The following is a 20,648-nucleotide window of genomic DNA, read 5'->3' on the forward strand; positions in this document are numbered from 1 at the left end:
CATGCATGTTTGCTTCAGGAGTCATGTAGGCAGATGCTTGGAGGAATTTTTCTTAGTACAATCATGGTTGTGTGCCATCAAGAGATTCTGACTCATATCAACCCTGTATGACAACTTAGAACTGCCTCACAAGGTTTCCTAGGTTGCAGTCTTTATGGCGCAGCCCTGGTGGCACCGTGGTTAAGAGCTCGGCTGCTAACCAAAGGGTGGACAGTTCGAATCCGCCAGTTGGTTATTTGCAGAAAGACATGGCAGTCTGCTTCTGTAAAGACTTATAGTCTTAGAAACCCTATGGGGCAGTTCTGCTCTGCCCTATAGGGTCACTATGAGTCGGAATTGATTCAATAGCAACTGGTTCGGATTTTGTTTGGTTAGAATCTTTACGGGAGCCCATCTTCAGATCTTTTCAACCCCTGAGCTGGTGGGTTCCAACAGCCCACCTTTCAGTTAGCCAAGCACTTAACCGTTGCACCTCCAATACTTAACTCTGCACGCGAGAGGGCCCTCTCCTGACGTCTCCCGTCTCCTCACTCCGCACACCTTGGCGTTGTCCTTGCTTCTAGACCCCACCCTCCCCTCTGGAGGCCCAACCCCCCCACGCCCGCCCCACACCCGGGCCGCTGAGCGGGGCCGGCAGCCATGTTCCTCGCCGTCCAGCCAGTTACTCACGGAAGCGCCCGGACGGGTGGTGAGGGGTCCGGGCCGGATGGCGCGCCTTAGAGCGGACGGTGTTCGTGCTGCTTTCCGTGCCGTGGTTTCTGAAAGGTAGGAAACTCCGGCAGGTGGGTGGAGGGACCCGCTCCCAGACTGAACAAGCCCGGCCCCTCGAAGGTGTGGAGGGAAGGCACCAGGAGGGCGGTTCCCAGTCCCAGCAGTCCGTGGTCTCCAGAGGTTGAGGAGTCCGGAAGTTGGGTTAGCAGCTGGCATCGCCCCCTCCGGCGTACCCCGTCCCAGTGATCCCCAGGGGCGGACGCGGTGCGGGGCCGGGCGGACGCAGCCACTGTAAGGGCTGCGAGAGGGAGCCTCTGGCCCGGGAGACGCAGCTGGTCCGCGAAATTTCATCCCCATGGATTTGCGGGGGGGGGGGGTCCAGCCGCGGGATCCAGCTGCGGAGTGCCCTCGGGCCTGGGGGCTTGAAGGGCTTGGGGAGAAAGGCCGTGTCCAGGGCTGCGCCCAGGTCCCTCCTCTGCCCGGGGCGGGTTTGCGGGCCAAGCTGGGTGATGGGCTCCTGCCCCCCCCGCCCCCCACCTGCTCCCTCTGCCAGGGGGGGAAACCAAGGCCCAGAGTTCGCCCGGGGGGGTGAGACTCCAGACTGAGGACGGGGCACTCGCCCCCATTCGTCGTCCCACCCCCACCAGACTCCGTAGGGTGCCAGGGACGGGGAGAGAGCGATCCCCCGCCCAAGGCCCCGCTGCCCCTTACTGTTTTGGGCGCTGTGCCTGGGAGGCTGAGGCACCCCGAGCCCGCGCCCGCGCCGGCTGGTCTACTCTCGGGGCTGGGGCGTCGGCGCGGCCCCGGCCCCACCTGGAAAGGAAGGGGTCCTGGGAATCTGTGGAGCAGCGCGGGGATCCTACTCCTTGTGGAAGCAGCAGCGACTCAGTGTCTGTTAACAGTGTGGATGCCGGGTCCTGCTCCCCCTCTGGGTGGCGGGGGTGGGGGTAGCAGGAAGGGGTCCTGAGCGCCCATGTTGTTTGTTAACTTAAACGTTTGTGCGGCGCTGTGTAGCAGTCGCTGTGGACGCGGTCTCTGGTGCTGAGGGGATTTGAGGGTTCCTCAGACTGGTGGGATTTGGAGCCTCTACCCTGGTGGCAGTGGGTTCAGTGGGTTACCCTGGTGGCGTAGTGGTTAAGTGCTAAGGCTGCTAGCCAAACGGTTGGCAGTTTGAATCCACCAGGCGCTCCTTGGAAACTCTGTGGGGCAGTTCTACTCTGTCCTATAGGGTCGCTATGAGTCAGAATTGACTCGATGGCAACAGGTGTGGTTTTTTTTTTAGGTTGGAGATTAGGTGTCTCTCGGGCTGACATTTGAAGGTCTGGAGCTGACGGTTTATGAGGGCTTGTAAGGGTTTTAAGCGCTCCGGCCATGGGCACCAACCCGATCTTCCAGCCCCTGCGGACGGACCGCCCCCCCCCCCGGGGGGGATTGGCTGCTCTGGGACCCTGAGCCCAGAGGGCGGTGAGAAGCTGACAAACGTGAGTGATGCCCTGCAGGCTCCAGTCGGCGGGGCAGCCCTGCTCACATGGTCTGAATACGGGCAGTCGGCTTCGTGCCTGGGGGGTGGTTTCCGAATGTTTCCTCGTGCCCCCCCCCCCCGTGCGGGGCGACAACTCTCCCCTGGGCGGTGACCTAGTAGAGGCCTGCAGGGCATCAGGGTGTGGAGGGGCAGAGCTTGGGCGGGGAGGGCGCGGCCCTGCAGGTTCCTGTACGTGACCACGGCAGGGGGGTGCGGGTCGTGAAGGCTGGGCCTGGTCGAGGACCCACTAGGTCTCGCAGAAGGAGTGGGTTAGGATAATCGTAGCATTAATGGGAGTATTGAGAGAGCGCCCTGGGGCGTTGGGTCCCTCGGGAAGAAAAGCTTCTGCTGTCGCCACTGGAGCAGTACCCGGGTCGGTCCCGGCTTAGGTCCAGGAGGTTCCCGTGCTCGGAGGGCCTGGTGGGCAGAACAGAACCGGCGGTGCGCACGCCCTCTCGCGGCCTTGCACCGAATCGCTGAGGTTCAGTGTCAGGTGATTCTAAGCCATGGTTTTGGAACTCAATAGTGAAGCAAAGCAAATAAATGATGCAGTGCCTTGATGGGACCGGTGGAGACAACAAGAAGCAAAGCACAGCTGAAACTTCAAAATTCCACTGAGTGTTAGTAGGATTTGGAGGGAGAAAATAGACGGAGAGTTGAGAGGCCCAGAGATGCAGAAGGGTTAGAGGATTAGGGTTAGGGGTTAGGGTTTGGTGTTAGAGGTTCAGGTTGGGGGGTTAGAGGTTTGGGAGTTAGGTTTAGGGGTATAGGTTTTAGGTGGCTGGGGGTTGGGGTTAGGGCTGGGGTTACTAGGCTAGGGCACAAGTGGTTTAGGGTTATGGTTAGGGTTAGAGTGAGGCTGAGGTTGATTCCCAGTCTTGTGTACCGTCTCTTCCTTCACCAGAGTTACCATATATCTGTCGTTTGGTTGGAAACCCTGATGGCATAGTGGTTAAGACCCACCAGTGCTAACCAAAGGTCTGCAGTTCGAATCCACCAGGCGCTCCTTGGAAACTCTATGGGGCAGTTCTAATCTGTCCTATAGGGTCTCTATGAGCTGGAATCGACTCGACGGCGGTGGGTTTGTTTTTTTTGGTTATTGTTTAGTTAGCTTTTCTCTACCCACTCTCCGTCTACCTGGTGAACATCAAGGATTGTTTCTGTGTGTAAATGTTTTCATGAGTTTTTATGATAGTGGTCTCTTAGTGTATATGTCGTTTTGTGATTGACTTAGTCAGCATGATGCGCTCCAGATTCATCCATGGTGTGAGATGTTTCGGAGATTCATCATTGGTCTTCATTGTCGTGTAGTGTTCCACTGTGTGTATGTACCGTAGGTTGTTTATCCATTCCTCTGTGGACGAGCACTTAGGTTGTTTCCATCTTTTTGCTACTGTGAATAATGTCACAGTGAACACGGGTGTGCATATGTCTATTCCTGTGACTGCTCATGGAAACCCTGGTGGCTAGTGGTTAAGTGCTACGGCTGCTAACAAAAAGGGTTAGGGTTGCTAGAGTTCTGGTTGTTAGGGTTTGGGGTTAGGGGTTGGGGTTAGGGTTTTGGGGTTAGGGATGTTAGGGTTAGGGTTGTTAGGGTTTGGGTTAGGGTTTTTCGGTTGGGGTTAGGTGTTAGGCTTAGGTTTAGGGTTTGAGGTTAGAGTTTGGATTTACAGGTTAGGTGTTAGGGGTTGCAGTTTGGGGTTTACAGTTTTGGGGGTTTAGGGTTTTGGGGTTTAGTCGGTAGGGTTTGGGTTAGGTTTTAGGGGTCAGGATTTAGGTTTAGGGTTGGGGTTGGTGTTGGGTTTGTTTGGGATATGTGGTTTGGGGTAAGAGGGTGGGTGTTAGAGGTTTGGGGGTTAGAGATTGAGGGAGATAGAGGGTGAGGGGTTAGAGGGTGAGGGGGTTAGAGGTTGAGAAGATTATAGAGTGAGGGAGTGAGAAGGTGAGGGTGTGAGGGGGTGAAGGTTAGGGTTTAGGGTTAGAGGGTTTAGGCTTAGGGTTCAGAGGTTTAGGGTTGGGGGTTAGGGTTTCAGGGTTCAGAGGTTGGGGTTGGTGTTGTGGTTAGGGTTAGAGAGTTAGGGTTAGAGGGTTAGGGTTGGAGGTTTAGGGTTAGAAGATTAGGGGTATGGTTTAGAGGTTTAGGGTTAGGGGTTAGGGCTAGGGTTTAGGGGTTCAGGTTTAGGGGTGTGGGATGGGTCTGGGGTAAGGTTTTAGGGTTTAGGGTTAGAGGGTTATGTTTAGGGCTTAAGGCTTAGAGTTTAGGGTTTTAGGACTTAGGGTTTAGGGCTTAGGGCTTAGAGCCTAGGGTTTAGGACTTAAGGTTTAGGGTTTAAGGCTTAGAGTGAGGGTTAGGGCTGGGGGCAGGGGTTAGGGTTTAGGGTTTAGTGTTAGGGTATTAGGGTTAGATGGTTTAGCGTTTAAGTTTAGGGTTTAGGGGTTGGGGTTAAGGGTGTTAGTGTTTAGAGCTTTGGCATTTAGGGTGTTAGGGTTGAATGTATTAGGGCTAAGGGTGTTAGGGTTTTAAGTGTTAGGGTTTAGGGTTTAGGGTTAAGTGATAGGGTTAGGCTTAGACTCATTCTTAGGTTTAGGGCTAGGGATTTGAGGTTTAGGGTTTGGCGTTGGGTTTGGGGGTTGGGGTTAGGTTTAGGGCTAGGATTAGAGGGCTAGGGTTAGAGGGTTAGAGTTAGAGGGTTAGGGTTTCAGGTTAGCGTTAGAGGGTTAGGGTTCGAGTGTTAGGGTTAGGGTTAGGGTCGTTAAGGTTAGGGTGGTTAGGGGTTAGGTGTTAGGGTTTAGGGTTTAGGGTATAGGGGTTAGAGTTTGGGTTAGGGTTAGAGTTTAGGGCCTTGGGGGTTAGGACCTAAGGGCTTAGGGTCTTAGGGGCTTTGGGGCTTAGGACTTAGGGGCTAGAGTTAGAGGGCTAAGGCCAGAGGGCCAGGGTTATGGTTTAATTCCTGGTTGGCAATTTTTTTCCTTCAATATTTTGTATAAGTCATCCCATTGCCTTCTTGCCTCCATGATTTCTGCTGAGTAGTCCAAGTTTATTATTATTTACTCTCCTTTTTTGGTGACTTCCTTTATCCCTAGCTTCTCTTAAAATTCTCTTTATGTTTGATTTTGGCAAGTTTGATTATTATATGTCTCAGTCACTTTCTTTTGAGATCACCTTATGTGGAATTTGATGAGCATCTTTCATGATATCAGGGAAGTTTTCTGCCAACAAATCTTCAACAGTTCCCTGTGTATTTTCTGTTAGCCCTCCCTATTCTGGTACTACAATCACTCATAGTTATTTCTCTTGATAAAGTCCCACATGATTCTTTGGATTTCTTCATTTAAAATTCTTTTATCTGGTTTCTTTTCAAATATATTGGTCCCAAGAGTTTTATCTTCATTCTCAGTAATTCTGCCTTCCAGTTCTTCAATTGTGCTCTTCTTACTTTCTGTCGAGTTTTCTAATTCTGTAATTTTATTGTTAATCTTCTGAATTTCTGATTGCAGTCTCTCTATGGTTTCTTGCAGGTTATTAAATTTTTAATTATGTGCTTGAGTAACCTTTTTAATTTCTTCAGCTGCTTTATCTTTGTGTTCCTTGACTTGTTCTGTATTTTGCCTCATTTCCTTCCTGATATCTTTGAGAGTTCTGTATATTAATCTTTTGTATTCTGTATCCGGTAATTCCAGGATTGCACCTTCATCGAGAAGATTCCTTGAGTCTTAGTTCTGAGAGCTTGTTGAAGCAATCATGGGTCAGCTTTTTTTTTTTATTTTAATAATTTTTATTGTGTTTTAAGTGAAAGTTTACAAATCAAGCCAGTCTCTCACATAAAAACTTATACACAACTTGTTACATATTCCCAATTACTTTCCCCCCAATGGGACAGCCCACTCCCTCCTTCCACTCTTTCTTTCCGTGACTATTTTGCCAGTTTCTAAGCCCCTCTACCCACCCATCTCCCTTCCAGGCAGGAGATGCCAACATAGTCTCAAGTGTCCACCCAAACCAAGTAGCTCACGCCTCACCAGCATCCCTCTCCAATCCATTGTCTAGTCCAACCCATGTCTGATGAACTGGCTTTGGGGATGGTTCCCATAGTGGGTAAACGGAAGGTGTGGGGGCCATGATCACTGGGGTCCTTCCAGTCTCAGTCAGACCATTAAGTCTGGTCTTTTTATGAGAATTTTGGGTCTGCATCCCATTGTTCTGCTCCCTCAAGGGATCTCTGTTATGTTCCCCGTCAGGGCAGTCGTTGGTTGTGGCCCAGCACTGTCTAGTTCTTCTGATCTCAGGATGATGTAGTCTCTAGTTCATGTAGTCCTTTCTGTCTCTTGGGCTCGTTATTATCTTATGTTCTTGGTGTTCTCCATTCTCCCTTGATCCAGGTGGGTTGAGAATCATTGATGCATCTGAGATGGCTGCTTGCTAGATCCCAGATGCCACTTTTCAAAGTGGGATGCAGAATGTTTTCTTAATAGATTTTATTATGCCAGTTGACTTAGATGTCCCCTAAAACCATGGTCCCCAAACCCCTGCCCCTGCTTTGCTGACCTTCGAAGCATTCAGTTTATTCAGGAAACTTCTTTACTTTGGTTTAGTCCAGTTGTGCTGATCTCCACTGTGTTGAGTGTTGTTCTTCCATTCACCGAAAGTAGTTCTTGTCTATCTCTTTAGTAAATACCCCTCTCCTACCCTCCCTCCCTCCCCCCCTCATAACAACAAAGGAATATGTTCTTCTCAGTTTAAACTATTTCTCAAGATCTTATAATAGTGGTCTTATACAATATTTGACCTTTTGCTACTAATTTCACTCAGCATAATGCCTTCCAGGTTTCTCCATGTTATGAAGTGTTTCACAGATTCGTCACTGTTCTTTGTTGATGTGCAGTATTCCATTGTGTGAATATACCATAATTTATTTATCCATTCATCCATTGATGGGCACCTTGGTTGGTTCCATCTTTTTGCTATTGTAAACAGTGCTGCAGTAAACGTGGAAGTGCATATATCTATTTGTGTAAAGGCTCTTATTTCTCTAGGATATATTCCGAGGAGTGGGATTGCTGGGTTGTATGGTAGTTCTATTTCTAGCTTTTTAAGGAAGCACCAAATTGATTTCCAATGTGGTTGTATACCATTTTACATTCCCACCAGCAGAGTATAAGTGTTCCAGTCTCTCCACAGCCTCTCCAACATTTATTTGTTTTGTGTGTTTTGGATTAATGCCAGCCTTGTTGGAGTGAGATGGAATCTCATTGTAGTTTTGATTTGCATTTCTCTAATGGCTAATGATCGAGAGCATTTCCTTATGTATCTGTTAGCTGCCTGAATGTCTTCTTTAGTGAAGTGTCTGTTCATATCCTTTGCCCATTTTTTAATTGGGGTGTTTGTCTTTTTGTGGTTGAGTTTTAGCAGAGTCATGTAGGTTTTAGAGATCAGGCACCGGGTGGAGATGTCTTAGCTGAAAACTTTTTCCCAGTCTGTAGGTGGTCTTTTTACTCTTTTGGTGAAGTCTTTAGATGAGCATAGGTGTTTGATTTTTAGGAGCTCCCAGTTATCTGGTTTCTCTTCGTCATTTTTAGTAATGTTTTGTATTCTGTTTATGCCATGTATTAGGTCTCCTAATGTTGTCCCTATTTTTTCTTCCATGATCTTTATCGTTTTAGATTTTATGTTTAGGTCTTTGATCCATTTGGAGTTAGTTTTTGTGCATGGTGTGTGGTAGGGGTCCTGTTTCATTTTTTGGAGGTGGCTATACAGTTACGCCAGCACCTTTTGTTAAAAAGACTATCTTCTCCCCAGTTAACTGACACTGGGCCTTTGGCAAATATCAGCTGCTCATATGTGGATGGATTTATATCTGGATTCTCAATTCTGTTCCATTGGTCTATGTGTCTGTTGCTGTACCAGTACCAGGCTGTTTTGACTACTGTGACAGTATAATTTGTTCTAATATCAGGCAGAGTGAGTCCTCCCACTTTGTTCTTTTTTAGTAATGCTTTACTTATCCGCAACTTCTTTCCCTTCCATATGAAGTTGGTGATTTGTTTCTCCATCTTTTTAAAAAATGTCATTGGAATTTGGATCAGAAGTGCTTTTGATAGAATGGACAATTTTACAATGTTGTCTTCCTATCCATGAGCAAGATATGTTTTTCCAATTACGTAGGTCCCTTTTGTTCTTTTTGCAGTAGTACCTTGTAGTTTTCTTGGTATAGCACTTTTACATTTTTGGTAAGGTTTATTCCTAAGTATTTTATCTTCTTGGGGGCTGCTGTGAATGGTATTCATTTGATGATTTCCTCTTCAATGTTCTTTTTGTTGATATAGAGGAATCCAACTGATTTTGTGTGTTTGTATTGTAATCTGAAACTTTGCTGAACCCTTCTATTAGTTTTCTTGAGGATTCCTCAGGGTTTTCTGTGTATAAGATAATGTCTTTGGAAATAGAGATAATTTTATTTCTTCCTTACCAATCTGGATGCCCTTTATTTCTTTGTCCATAGAGAGATAGTATTTAGGACCTCTAGCACAATGCTGAATAAGAGCGGTGATAAAGGGGATCCTTGTCAGTTTCTTGTTCTCAAGGAAAATGCTTTCAAGCTCTCTCCATTTAGGATGATGCTGGGTATTGGCTTTGTATCAATACCCTTTATTATGTTGAGGAATTTTCCTTCTATTCCTATTTCGCTGAGAGTTTTTATCATGAGTGGGTGTTGGACTTTGTCAAATGCCTTTTCTGTATCAATTGATAAAATTATGTGGTTCTTGTCCTTTTTTTATGTGGTGGATTACATTAATTGTTTTTCTAATATTGAACCAACCTTGCATAACTGGTATAAATCCTACTTGGTTATGGTGGATTATTTTTTTGATATGTTGTTGAATTCTACTGGCTCGAATTTTGTTGAGGATTTTTGCATCTATGTTCATGAGGGATATAGGTCTGTAATTTTCTTTTTTTGTGTTGTCTTTAGCTGGTTTTGGTATCAGGGTTATGCTGGCTTCATAGAAGGAGTTAGGTAGTATTCCGTCCTTTTCTATGCTTTGAAATACCTTCAGTAGTAGTGGTAAGTCTTCCCTGAAAGTTTGGTAGAACTTTGCAGTGAAGCCGTCAGGGCCAGGGCTTTTTTTTGTTGGGAGTGTTTTGATTACCTTTTCAATCTCTTTTTTTGTTATGGGTCTATTTAGTTGTTGTACTTCAGTTTGTGTTAGTTTAGGTAGGTAGTGTGTTTCTAGGAATTCATCCATTTTTTCTAAGTTTTCAAATTTGTTAGAATACAATTTTTTGTAGTAATCTGATATGATTGTTTTAATTTCAGTTGGATCTGTTGTGATATGGCCCATCCCATTTCTTATTCGGATTATTGGTTTCTTTTCCTGTATTTCTTTAGTCAGTCTGGCCAATGGTTTATCAATTTTGTTAATTTTTTCAAAGAAGCAGTTTTTGGCCTTGTTAACTCTTTCAATTGTTTTTCTATTCTCTAATTCATTTAATTTTGCTGTAGTTTTTATTTTTTCTTTCTTTTGGTGCCTGACAGTTCCTTTTGTTGCTCTCTTTCTGTTTGTTCAAGTTGTAGGGACAGTTCTTTCATTTTGGCTCTTCTTTAATATGTGTGCCTTTATTGATACAAATTGACCTCTGAGCACTGCTTTCACCATGTCCCAAAGGTTTTCATAGGAAGTGTTTTCAGTCTTGTTGAATTCTGTGAATTTCTTTATTCCCTCCTTAAGGTCTTCCATAACCCAGTCTTTTTTGAGCAGGGTATTGTGCAGTTTCCAAGCATTTGATTTCTTTTCCCTGGTTTTTCTGTTATTGATTTTTACTTTTATGGTCTTTTGTTCAGAGAAGATGTTTTGTAATATTTCAGTGTTTTGGGTTCTGCAAAGGCTTGTTTTATGACCTAATATGTGATCTATTCTAGAGAATGTTTCATGTGCACTAGAAAAGAAATTATAGTTTGCAGCTGTTGGGTGGAGTGTTCTGTATAAGTCTATGAAGTGAAGTTGTTTAATTGTAGCAATTAGATCTTCCATGTCTGTATTGAGCTTCTTACTGCATTTCCTATCCTTCACTGAGAGTGTTGTGTTGAAGTCTCCTGCTATAATTGTGGAGGTGTCTATCTCACTTTTTAATTCTGTTAACATTTGTTTTATGAATGTTGTGGCCCTATCATTGGGTGCATAAATATTTAATACGGTTATATGTACCTGGTAAATTGTCCCTTTAATCTTTATGTAGTGTCCTTCTTTATCCTTTGTGGTGGATTTAATTTTAAAGTCTATTTTGTTGGAAATTAATATTGCCTCTCCTGCTCTTTTTTGATTGTTGTTTGCTTGATATATTTTTATCCATCCTTTCAGTTTTGGTTTATTTGTGTCTCTTAACTCTAAAGCGTGTCTCTTTTAGGAAGCATACAGACTGATCGTGTTTTTTTATCCAGTCTGCAACTTTCTGTCTCTTTATTGGTGAATTTAGTCCATTTACATTAAGTGTAATTATAGATAAGTATGAGTTTAGTGCTGTCATTTTGATGCCTGTTTTTGACAATTTCATTTTCCATTTACTTTTTTGTGCTGAGTTTTTCTTTGTAGAATGTGTGTTCCTCCTTTTTATAGTAGTTGAATTTATTTTGGTGAGTCGTTATGTTTATCTTGGTTTTTATTTTGAAGTATGGAATTGTTAGACCTTGTTGTGGTTACCTTAATATTTACCCTGGTTTGAGTAAGTAAAAACCTAAGTTGTTTCGCCCTGTATCGCCTTGGTTTCCTCTCCATATGTAATTTCTAAGCCTCCTGTATTTAGTCCCTCTTTTTTCACTATCGTAATCTTTTACATAATCACATCAATGATTCCCTCTTTTGAGCATTTTTTTTAATTAATCTTATTTTGTTTTTGTGATTTCCCTATCTGTGTTGATATCAGGATGTTTTGTTCTGTGACCTTGTGTTGTGTTGGTATCTGATATTATTGATTTTCTGACCAAAGAATTTCCTTCAGTAATTCTTGCAGTTTTGGTTTGGTTTTTGCAAATTCTCTAAGCTTGTGTTTATCTGTAAATATCTTAATTTCACCTTCATGTTTTAGAATTTTGCTGGATATATGATTGTTCGCTGACAGTTTTTCCTCTTTCAGTGCTCTATATATGTTATCCCATTGTCTTCTTGCCTGCATGGTTTCTGCCGAGTAGTGCAAACTTATTGATTCTCCTTTGTAGGTAACTTTTCGTTTATCCTCGGGTGCTTTTGAAATTTCTCTTTATCTTTGGTTTTGGCAGGTTTGATAATATGTCTTGGTGATTTTCTTTTGGGATCTATTTTGTATGAGGTTCGATGAGCATCTTGGGTAGATATCTTTTCATCTTTCACAATGCCAGGGAATTTTTCTCCCATCAGATCTTCCACTGTTCTCTCTGTATTTTCTGTTATCCCTCCCTGTTCTGGAACTCCAATCACACGCAAATTATTCTTGATAGAGTCCCCCATGATTCTTAGGGTTTCTTCATAGTTTTAAATTCTATTTGATTTTTCTTCAACTATATTTGTGTCAATTGCCTTATCCTCCAGCTCCCCCACTCTGCGTTCCAGTTCCTCTATTCTGCTCCTCTGACTTCCTATTGAGTTGTCTGATTCTGTGACTTTATTGTAATCTTTTGGATTTCTGAATGCTGTCTCTCTATGGATTCTTACAGCTTATTAATTTTTTCACTATGTTGTTGAATAATCTTTTGGATATCTTCAACTACTTTATCCGCGTATTCCTTGGTGTTTTCTGTAGATTGCCTTATTTCATTTGTGAGGTCATTCCTGATGTCTTGAAGCATTCTGTATACAATTTGTTTATATTCTACATTTGGCAATTCTAGGAATGTATCTACATCTGGGAATGATTTTGATTCTTTGATTTGGGGGTTTGTAGAAGCAATAATGGTCTGCTTCTTCATGTGATTTGATGTTGACTGCTGTCTCTGATCCATCTATAAGATATTGTAATATTTTCTTTTATATTTGCTCACTGAGTCTTATCTTCTTATTTTGTTTTGTTACAATACACCCAGACGGGCTACTAGATTGTGGTATCGTGATTGATGTAGCTTTTGAATCACTTACGTCCTATTACCAGCTTGCCTGAGCTGTTACCAGGTATATAAGTGTATGAGTCCATTCACTATTCTTGAATAGAATCAGCTCAGGTGTCGTGATAGCTGGTCACCTAGTGTGTGGTGTAGGCTCTCACCTATTATCTTAGAGGAGTAGTGGTGATGGTTTATGCACCAGTTTCTATGAGTGGCATGGGGTCACATTTCGAGGAGGGCAGGATGCTGACAGCCTTCCTTCAAGTGTCAGTGAGGTAGGTGTGGCTCTATTCTCTAGAGCACTCTGGTGGGTGGGCTTTGCAGCTGTATCTTAGGCACCCAATGCTTGGGTAGGCGTCACTATTCTCAGACCCCTCTAGCAGGTGGCTAGGTGGTGTGGGTGGAGTCTCAGCCCTCAGTTCGCTGGTGTGGATCAGCGAGGGCTCTGTTTAATAGGTAGAGAGGTATCTGACCTCCAAAACTTGCCTTTCCACTGCTGAGCTAAAACAATTATGGTCAGATCTCTATCAGAATTGCCTTTACATTGTAATAGCCACCTAGTTACCTGTAGGGTGAAAGCCAAAGACTATGGGTCTGTTAATACCTGGATGGAGCTGATTCTGTACTGTTATTTCAGTTTAGGGAAGTCAGGGAAGGATTTTTTCTTTGATTGTTAAATGCTGCTTTTCTCAGGCCAGGAGAATGGGTTAGAAAAGAAAGAAGAAAAAAAATCCAGCAGTGCACTTCACTGTCTGGCACAGAGAATTCCAATGTTAATGAAGCTGGCTGGGGCAATGAGGGGTGGAATCAGATATATAGAAGAGAGTAGCCTGGCAAAATATAGAAAGTTACTTATGTTGTTTGGTGAGGACTGTTTTTTCTGAGATTCCAGAGCATTGTGTCGCTCGTGTGTGCTGGCTGGATCCCTGCTGAGACTGTCCCAGAGGGTTAGGGCTGCATCCATGCTCACACCATCTCAGGAAGCCACAATCGGCTCCCCCACACTTAGTCCAAAGCCCAGCACCAGGGTTTCCTTTCTGGGATGCTGCACTCCAGGCTCCAAAACCAGTCGCTGCTTCCCTATAGTTTTTCGTTTCCCTGTCAGCTGCGTCTGTTTGGAGCCTGCGTGTGCTGCCTGGGTCCCCTCTGAGGTTGGTCCTGAGGGTTAGGCCTATATCTCTTCTTCCCTGTCTCAGTAAGCCACAATCAGCCCCACCACTCTGACATGAGGAAACCGCGAGGGCTCAAGGCTGCGGCGTGGGACACTGGCTCTGGAAGCGGTCCCTGCTGCAGCGTGGCTTTTCACTCCCCCGTCACTCAGGTCAGCTCCTTAGTTCTGTGTTTGATGGTCAGGGTTTGTAGATTGTCCTTTATGTAATCAGTTCACTTGTTTTTTCGAGTCTTTGTTTCAAGAGGGATAAGCGGAATCTTCTACCTAGTCAGCCATCTTGGTCCTGCCCCCGTGTCTGCCTCTTTATGTGATTTGATGTTGACTGTTATCTCTGAGCAATCTATAAGTTATTGTACTAGTTTATTTTATGCTTGCTTTTTATATCCTAGCTTCTTGCTTTGTTTAGTTTTGGTATACCCAAATAAGCTGCTTGAGTGGGCTAGGTTGATTATTTTCACCTTTGAAGCTCTAATGTACTATCACCAGATGGCTAGCACTGTTACCAGGTATATGAGCCTAGGAGTTCATTTAGTTTTCTTGTATGGATTCAACTCAGGTGCCCAGGTAGTTGGTCATAAAGTGTAAGGTACAGGCTCTGTCCTGCAGTCTTAGAGGGGCAGGGGTTATTGGTGTAGGCAGAAGTATCTGGCTGCAGTAGGGGGTCAGACTCTGATCAAGGCAGGGGTCTGACAGCTGTCCTCTGAGTGTCTGTGAGGAAAGCGCATCCCTGTTCTGTAGAGCACACGGGTGGGTTCTGCAGAAGGGCGATGGGTACCCAATGCTTTTGGTTGTAAGTTCTGGGCGGTACTACTTATCCTTGGAACCCTGTCACAGGTGGCTAGGTATTGTGGGTGGGGCCACCAGTCCTTAGGCCCCTGATGTGGGGAGGTGAAGACCCTGTTTAATAGGCAAAGCGGTATCAAACATCAAACACCCATCTTTCCACCGTTCAGCTGAAACAGTTGCAGTCTGGCAACAAGGGCCTATTCTCCTGAAATGGGCCCACACAGGTCCATGCTGGGGTGAAAGGTATTCAAAGCCCATGGACTGTTTGTTCCTGAACAAGAGCTGCTTCTGTCCTGAGCTCCCCAGCTTAATTGAGCTGGCAGATTATCTTTCCCCCAGTTGTGAACTTATACCTTCTTCAAGGATGGAAAAATGGCTCAGAGCGCTACCAGGGCCTATCTCAGGCCCAGGGAAGTTGACAGCCACTGAAGCCAGCTTGGGGGCTGGGGGCGTGGTAAAATAAACACAAGTAATTAGCTTTTGCTGAGAGTGCCGTTCTTCTCTTGTTCTGGAGGTGTGAGTAGTCTGTGCAACTTGCTGTCTTTCCCTGAGCTAAGCGCCTCTGGAACGCCACTGCCAGCCCCACTGCAGTCGCTCCAGGGAACGGTGCCTGAGGCTTCCTGGCTATTCAGGTTCAGTAACTCCTCTCTGCTTCTGAATAGTCTCTCCCTCCCTCCGCCGCTGAGTCCGTTTTCTAACTTTACCTTTGATGTTCAGGGCTCCTAGCTTGTCATAAATATAATCGCTTCACTTGTTTTTTCTGGTCTTTTTTGTAAGAGGGATCACTGGTGGCGTCTCAATACTCAAAACTTCATCATTTCTTCCTTTCACTTTAGCTACTCGACATTCAAGAGCAACGTTCAGAGTCACTTCCGACATCCGTTTTGGTCTTTTCTTTCTTTCCTGTCTTTTAAAGGATCTCTTGCTTTCTTCATGTGTGATGTCCTTGATGTCATTCCACAACTCGTCTGGTCTTCAGTCATTAGTGTTCAACACGTAAAATGTGTTCTTGAGGTGGTCTCTAAATACAGGTGAGATATACTCAAGGTCATATTTTGGCCCCTTTTGACTTATTCTAATTTTCTTCAGTTTCAACTTGAACTCCCATGTGAGCAATTGACAGTCTGTTTCACAATCGATCCCTGGCCTTGTTCTGACTGATGATATGAGTTTTCCCATCTTCTCTTTCCACAGATGTAGTCAGTTTGATTCCTGTGTATTCCATCTGGTAAAGTCCACGTGTATAGCTGCCGTTTATGTTGGTGAAAAAAAATATTTGCAGTGGATGAGTCACTGGTCTTGCAAAATTCTTTCATGAGATTTCTGGCGTCATTTATTTCAGCGATGCTGTATTTTCCAACTACTTTTCCTTCTTTGTTTCCAACTTTAACATTCTAATGACCAGTAATTATCAATGCATCTTGATTGCATGTTTGATCAATTTCAGGCTGCAGAAGTTGTTTAAAATCTTCAATTTCTTTGTCTTTGGCATTAGTGGTTGGTGCATAAATTTGAATAGTCATATAAACTGGTCTTCCTTGTAAGTGTATGGATTTTAGCCTATCAGTGATAACATTGTACTTCAGGCTAGATCTTGAAATGTTCTCTTTGATGATATGTAACGTCATTCTTTTGACTCTGGTGGAATATCCATGTTTGTAAGACTGCTCACAGACTGTTTGACCAGAGAGTTTTCTGGTACTGCAACATCTACCACTAATCTCTGTGATCCCTGTGAATTGGCAAAATAAGAATAGTGCTATAGATTTCTTCCAAATACAGAAAACATAAGTATGAAAATGTTCTTGCTGTTGATTATATTCTTTACCAATCTGTTTGTATGGGATTTTTGGTACTTCACTTGAAAAATGAGTCCAAGGTACTGTGATGTGATTGTTTACTTTGTGTGGCCTTTCTAGCCATGGTCTTATAACATCCACCCTGGTGCTTGGGCAGGACTGTGTGATAGGGTAATTGTGGCTCACCAAGGGGATTGTTTATTTTCCCTTCAAAGAGAACCAGTTCCAGAGCAAAGAGGAGGATTCAACTCCCATCAAGGAAGAACAGCCAAGAGCCAAGCGTATATTATGGACCTGAGATCCCTGCACTGAGAAGCTCCTAGAAGCAGGAGACTGAGATAGAGAGAGGAAGCTGTAACCCTGAAGATGGTAAGATGCCATGGCAGGAGAGACCGAGCAACAGGGACCTGGCTATAGGAGATGATGGCCCATGGAGAAGGAAAGCTGAGTGCCTTTGGAGAGAGGCCGGCCCAAGGCCAGGCAGAGGCACGCCTATGAGCACAGGAGGGAAGAGGCTGTCCTGATAGAAGAACTGTATTCTGAGTGTCGTTGAGCCTGAGTTATAACTGTTACTTCCCTAATAAACCCCATAATCGTGAATATGGACTATGAGTTCTGTGTGGCCATTGCAATGAGTTATTGAACCCGGCAGAGAAGTAGGGAGTGCTGTGTGAGGGACAGTTGGTGTCAGAGTTAGTGAAGATGGTGGAGAGAGGATAGTTTTTCACCAATGCCTTCAATGCAGCTTCGATTTCTTCCTTTTATACCATCAGTTCTTGATCTTATGCTACCTCTTGAAATGGTTGAAAATTATCCAGTTCTACTGCAGTGGCTGTATTAATATCAGACAAATTATACTTCAGAAAAAGGAGTATTATTGGGAATAAGTAGGGACATAACATAATAAAGGTTCAATTCTCCAAAAAGATAAAACACTCCTAAATGTGTACATGTCTAACAACAGCGCTCCAAAATACAAAAACTAATAAATCTGAAAGGGGAAATGGACAAATACGCATTTATAACTGGTATCAGTACTTTTCTATCAATAATTAATAGAGCCCTGCTAGTTGAAGTCCAGAGCATCTGTATGAACCACTCATGGATGTCTATGTGTGTGTATGTGTGTATGTATGTATATAGTATAAAGAGAAGTAACACAGAAATAAACATAGATACATGTTGTAGTCCTTGGGAGGTACAAACGGTTAATGCATTCAGCTGCTAACCAAAATGTTGGAGGTTTGAGTCCACCCAGAGGCACTTTGGAAGAAAGGCTTGGTGATCTACTTTTGAAAAATTAGCCATTGAACTGACACACTTGTGTGTCAGTACTACTCTGACACACATGAGGGGAGGGGTCACCACGAGTCAGATCAGCTTGATAGCAATCGAATGATTTTTTTATGCATTCTGCCAATGTTTGTCTTTTAATTGGTATCTTAGGCTGGGTTCTCTAGAGAAACAAAACCAGTGAGGTGTATATATATATATTTATATATAAATAGCTTTATATCAAGAAAATGGCTCACGAGGCTGTAGAGGCTGGTAAGTCTCAAGTCCATGGGTCAGGCTTGTGGCTTCTCCTGACTCACATAGATGCAGGGACTGCAGAACTCAAGATCTGCAGGTCATACAACAGGTCTGTGGCTCACAGGCTGCAAAGGCTGACAGATCTCAAGATCGGCAGGTAAGCTGGCAGGCCGCAGCTCACAGACTGCGGAGGCTGGTGAATCCCAAAATTGGAAGGTAAGCTGAGAGTTCAAGTCCCAAAAACTTGAGATCAGATGAAGAGGAGCCAGCTGCAGGATTCCGAGTTAGCAAAAGCTCAAGAGCCTTGCCAGAAAGTCCACCTATATTGGATGCATTCCACACCCCCGAGGAAACTCCCTTAGATCTGATTGGCTACTCACAGCAGATCCCATCATGGAGGTAATCACATTATATCACATCTCATCATGGAAATGATTGCATCGTTATACGACTGCTAAACTACATCATAACTGCCAAAGCACTGAGAATCATGGTCCAACAAAGTTGACACACAACTTTAATGATCCCAATTGTGAATTTAATCTATTTAAATTTAAAGCGATTAATGATAAGGAAGGACTTATGTCTTCTACTTTGTAGTAGGTCATATACATATTTTGTTTCTCATTTTCTTCACTACCGTCCACTTTTGTGTTTGACTGATTTTTTTCAAGTGTACAATTTTGATCCTCTCCTTATTTCCTTTCCTTATGTTTTTTAACTTCTTAGTGGTGACCATGAGGATTACAATTAATATCTTATGTTCATAACAATCTTCTTTTAGTTAATACAAATTTAGCTTCAACAGTATACAACATTCTGCTTTTATTCAGCTCAGTTACCTCCCCTACTTACGTTGCTGTTACAAAAATTGCATCTTTATACATTGTGTGTCCATTAAGAGAGATGTGTAAGTATTTTTATGCATTTGTGCTTTAAATCATATATGAAAAAAAGAGAGGCGTGATATAAAAATATTACCGACTTTGTTTTATCTAAGTAGTTACCTTTACGGAGTCTTCGTTTCTTTTTATGGCTTCAAGTTACTGTCTAGTGTCCTTCCGTGCCAGCCAGGATGATTCCCTGTAGCATTTCTCATAAGGCAGTTCTGCTGCTAACATACTCCCTCAGGTTTTGTGTATCTGGGCATGTCTTAATTTCACCTTCATTTTTGAAAGATAGTTTTGCTAGATATTGACATCTTGGTTCATAGTTTTGTTTCTGTATTTTTTTTCCAGTACCTTACATACATCATTCGACTATTTTCTTGTCTCAATGGTTTCTGATGAAAAATCAACAGTTAAACTTGTTGAGACTCTCTTGTACATTAGGGGTCACTTATCTGTTGCTGCTTTCAAGTTTCTGTCTTCGTCTTTTGACATTTTGATTATGTCTGTCTGTGGATATCTATGTATTTACTGTCCTTTGAGTTTATTGAGCTTCTTGGATATCTAGATGACATTTGGGAAACTTCCAGTCATTACGTTTTTAAATATTCTTTCTGTCCTTTCATCTTTCTTTCCTTTCTGGGACTCCCTTAATGAGTATATTGGTATGCTTGATGTTGTCCCGCAGGTCCCTTAGGCTCTATTCATTTTCTTCATTCTTTTTCCTTTATGCTCCTCAGTTAGAATAATTTCAGTTGTGCTTTTTCAAGTTTACATTTTCCTGCTTTCTTGCTCAAATCTGCTGTTGAGCTCCTCTAATGAAATTTTTTTTTTTTTAATTTTTATTAAGCTTCAAGTGAACATTTACCATTTCAATCAGTCTGTCACATGTAGGTTTACATACATCTTACTCCCTTCTCCCACTTGCTCTCCCCCTATTGAGTCAGCCCTTACAGTCTCTCGTTTCGTGCCAATTTTACCTTCTTCCCTCTCTCTCTATCTTCCCATCCCCCCTCCAGTCAAGAGTTGCCAACACACTCTCCTGTGTCCACCTGATTTAATTAGCTCACTCTTCATCAGTATCTCTCTCCCCCCCACTGACCAGTCCTTTTCATGCCTGATGATTTGTCTTCGGGGATGGTTCCTGTCCTGTGCCATCAGAAGTTCTGGGGAGCATTGTCTCTGGGATTCCTCTAGTCGCAATCATACCATTAGGTGTGGTCTTTTAATGAGAATTTGGGGTCTGCATCCCATTGGTCTCCTGCTCCCTCAGGAGTTGTCTGTTGTGTTCCCTGACAGGGCAGACATCGATTGTGGCCGGGCACCAACTAGTTCTTCTGGTCTCAGGATATTGTTGGTCTCTGGTTCAAGTGGCCCTTTCTGTCTCTTGGGTTCTTAGTTGTCGTGTGACCTTGGTGTTCTTCCTTTGCCTTTGCTCCCGGTGGGTTGAGACCAATTAATGTATTTTAGATGGCTGCTTGTTGGCATTTAGGACCCCAGGTGCCACAATTCAAAGTGGGATGCAGAGTGTTTTCATAATAGAATTGTTTTGCCCATTGATTTAGAAGTCCTCTCAAACCAAGTTCCCCAGACCCCAGCCCCTGCTTCGCTATCCTTTGAAGCTTTCATTTTCTCTCGAAAACCTCTTTACTTTTAATCCTGTCCAATTAGGCTGACCTTCCATGTTTTGAGTGTTGTCTTTCCCTTCACCCAAAGCAGTTCCCATCTACAGATTGATCAATAAAAAGCCCTCTCCCTCCCTCCCTCCCTCCCTCCCCCCTTTGTAACCACAAAAGTATGTGTTCTTTTCCGTTTTTTCTATTTCTCAAGATCTTATAATAGTGGTCTTATACAATATTTGTCCTTTTGCAACTGACTCATTTCGCTCAGCATAATGCCTTCCAGATTCCTCCATGTTATGAAGTGTTTCAGAGATTTGTCACTGTTCTTTATCGATGCGTAATATTCCATTGTGTGAATATACCACAATTTATTTACCCATTCGTCTGTTGATGGACATCTTGTTTGCTTCCAGCTTTTTGCTATTGTAAACAGAGCTGCAATAAACATGGGTGTGCATATATCTGTTTGTGTGAAGGGTCTTGTATTTTTAGGGTATATTCCGAGGCGTGGGATTTCTGGGTTGTATGGTAGTTCTATTTCTAACTG

At 43.7% G+C, this 20,648-nt stretch overlaps 1 long non-coding RNA gene across 1 annotated transcript; it reads left to right on the top strand.

The window, feature by feature from the left end:
• The first annotated feature begins 679 nt into the window (after positions 1-679).
• Positions 680-20,242, top strand: LOC135229607 (uncharacterized). Its single transcript, XR_010320292.1, has 3 exons — positions 680-765; positions 1,994-2,192; positions 16,275-20,242. It is a non-coding gene; the product is annotated as an uncharacterized LOC135229607 (long non-coding RNA).
• Positions 20,243-20,648: the final 406 nt, after the last annotated feature.

This window comes from Loxodonta africana, unplaced genomic scaffold (genome assembly GCF_030014295.1).
Source record: "Loxodonta africana isolate mLoxAfr1 unplaced genomic scaffold, mLoxAfr1.hap2 scaffold_421, whole genome shotgun sequence".
In the NCBI taxonomy this organism is placed as follows: Eukaryota; Metazoa; Chordata; class Mammalia; order Proboscidea; family Elephantidae; genus Loxodonta; species Loxodonta africana.